Genomic DNA, 3163 nt, shown 5'->3' with positions numbered 1-3163 from the left:
TTCTTTAACCCCGCTTGTAATTTTCTTTCCATTTCAAAAAAGTTTCCATAAATCGTGTTGTAGAGGTTTTCCCTACAGCCTTTTCCCCTAAAAAAAAAAGAATGCACTGCGAGCAGTGTGGATCTTGGATGGAGAGGGAGATGGCAGAGAGACGATGGTGCACGTGGAGAAATGATAGATGTGAAAGTTCTAAAGTTGACTCAGGATCAACACTAGCACACTAACCGCTATAATAACATAGACTTAATCAATCCTTATAACTTCAATTGGAGGAGATGTAGTTGATAGTGACGAAATCTTGCTCATGTATGCAACACGAGCACATGATTGACCATAGAGGAAGTATACGATGCAGAGATGGCCAAGAACGTCAGGGTCATTGTCGATTGTGGGCGGTGGCCTTTCATCACCTCCTACGCATTGCATAGGGCTTGTGGATGTAGTGACGAGGTGGTACGGGGAATGTTAGGATGCGTTTGGTTGCGGGACAAATGAGGACGGAATAGAATGGTCCCTGGGTTTAGGGATTGAATGATTCCTCGTATTGTTTGGTCGGAGGGATGAGATGATCCTTGTTTTTTGTTTGGTTAGCGGTATAACTGGGGATGGATTGGTCCTGTCCTCTGTTTGGTTCGAGAACAGAGCATAAAAAATGTTTGCAGCCATTGCCCCCATCTCATGATATGTTACAACTAATATTAAGTCTACAAAACACACATATTATTAATTCCACACAATACATAATAATGTGTCCTAGCATTACACATAATATCAAGTTTAAGGCTTCCACAAAATCTGCATGTTCAAGCAAAATCCGCTGACATACTTAGACGACATTTCATTGTTTGATGTAGTTCAAGCAAAAGAACCGTCCAAGCCTATCTACTAACTGCCCTCACACTCCTGGTTACACATAGATCGCAGTTCATTGTTCAATGTGGTTCAAGCAAAAGAACCCTCCAAGCCTACCTACCAACTGCCCTCACACTCCTAGGAACTTTTCACTGACGAAATTGCGAGCCCAGATTAACTTGTGGTCGAATGACAACTTGTTGAAGGCTCTAGCAATGTGAGGGTGCGCCACCAGATAATTGAAATACAGAGATATGTGGGTCTGCTCAAAACCTGCAAAGTTTAGCAAATTGTCAAAAAATATTTTACAATAGTTTTCAGGTTTTAGGTTACAATAGTTTTTATTGGACAAACATATCAATAGAAAACAGGTTACAACATGTGAAGTTAAAAACAAAACACACACCTGAAAGGTTTATCAAACTATAAAAAGATCATCTGGCACATCAGTGTCCCCTGTGGCAACCTTCTCAGTAGCATTGGATAAGGTATCCCCGACACTTTTGAATGCAGCAATCAACCCCTCCTCTTCACTATAACGTTTTTTGTCTTCTTCCTGATCTTGCTTGTAGAAGATGTTGTGGCATTATCATCACAAGCTAGATATATAGAGAGATATACTGTATTATAGCAGTGTGTGTCTCTTTTCTAATCAGTACTCCAACTCCAAATTAAAATCAGCATTCAAACTATGTACACCAAGCTAGGGTGGATATATATTCCTCATCAGCAAACTCATTGTCGACGAACACTAGCCAGATTGGTATACCTTGCTAGCATAGAAAGTACAGGACATGAAAAAAGGCTAATAACTTGATAGATATTTTTTCCCTCTCTTCATCGTGAAGCTCCAAGACATGCATATAAACTGATTTCCACTATTTTCCCCTTCCACTACCTCCACTTCTTTTTTCCCCTGTGATGCTAGCTCATCATGCAAGTATATATATGTATATCGTTGTGAAAAATGCTGCCTGCTACGTACTATACTAGCATCAAAATGCAGTTCCAAGTTGCTACGAGACACGCAGGTAAGAACAAGCGCAACAGCCATATTTTAATCTGTGCTGCGAGCTAGAAACGAGCTAGAGGACACACGCCGGGCACAAAAGATTTTGCATCACACAAACATGATAGCTCAAACTTGAGTGCACTGCCGCTGGAATCCTATGATCGTGTAACAAAAAAGAAATGTACCCTCCTTCTATACAGGAGAGAGAGAGAGAGAGGCTGAAATCGGCGGGCGTCCAACGACGCGAGGAGAGGCCACGCGCATCATGGCGCCACCGGAGCTCCCGCGCGGTGATCCAGAATTATATTTTTTTATTAAATCTGTGCCGAAGCAGCAGCCCGCGGCGACGACGGGGAAGATCTCGCCGCGCCGGGCTCACCGCGCGGAAGAGAGCATATGGGATTAGAGGGAAAGCAGAGGGGAAAGGAACTCTGGGCACCGCGCAGAAGAGAGCAGAGGGAAAGCACCTGGCTCTGAGTAGCTCGCCGGTCAGCAATCAGCATGATGGAGGAAGAGGAGAGCAGAGGGGAAAGGGGACTCACCACGCTGAGGAGCTCGCCGGCCAGGCGGCCAGCAGCAGGGTGAAGGAGGCGGCGCTAGATCTGAGGACGAGAAGGGCTCGTGAGGTGCCTTGTCCCGCGGAGGACGATATTATCCGTCTAATTTGGAGGGACGAACAGGGACAACATTCTACTGATAGATTTTTCTAGGGATGGTCCCATCTAAAACCTTGACTCCCAACCAAACAGTATAGGGTGTGGGATCGTCATGTCCCATCCCGTCCTGACTCGCAACCAAACACACCCTTAGTTCCTGAGCCAGTCCCTCACCCTCTTCTATTTTGCACGTGGTGAAGGGGGGCCACAAGCATTGTGGTTGTTACGCCCTCTATCAGGGCGCTTAAGATTTGGTCGTAAGTAGTTATGTTAGAGTTAAACGAGCCTGAGATCAATCTAACATTCTTTCCCATGATCTTATACTTATTTCCTTATACTAAAAACTTACTTTCTTAATTTATGATTCACACTTCTCAATAGACCAACAGTATACCAAGACCAGGGTGTTAAAGCACTTCGTTAGATACTGCCGAACTCAATGATTATAATACATGTTTCAATCTCAAAGCGAAGAACTTAATACTTGACGGAGATGGTTGTATTTTATAACCCCTTAGTCTAGAATCATAGGTGCTCCATTAGACCCATGTCGGCTACGTGTTTTTGGACACGCTAGGTGGAAACATTTTTGTAAGCGGATCTGCAAGTATTTGACCTATATTCATATGCTCAAAATAAATTG

At 43.8% G+C, this 3163-nt stretch overlaps 1 long non-coding RNA gene across 1 annotated transcript; it reads right to left on the bottom strand.

Annotated features, from left to right (window-relative positions):
* Positions 1-702: 702 nt before the first annotated feature.
* LOC100275051 (uncharacterized) lies at positions 703-2530 on the bottom strand. The gene is made up of 3 exons (NR_160412.1): positions 2407-2530; positions 1259-1408; positions 703-1125 (listed from the first exon to the last, which is right to left on the bottom strand). It is a non-coding gene; the product is annotated as an uncharacterized lncRNA (long non-coding RNA).
* Between the last annotated feature and the right edge of the window lie 633 nt (positions 2531-3163).

This window comes from Zea mays, chromosome 5 (genome assembly GCF_902167145.1).
Source record: "Zea mays cultivar B73 chromosome 5, Zm-B73-REFERENCE-NAM-5.0, whole genome shotgun sequence".
Classification (NCBI taxonomy): Eukaryota; Viridiplantae; Streptophyta; class Magnoliopsida; order Poales; family Poaceae; genus Zea; species Zea mays.
The sequence above is the reverse complement of the archived record's forward strand: the minus strand, read 5'-3'. Positions and strand labels throughout refer to the sequence as shown.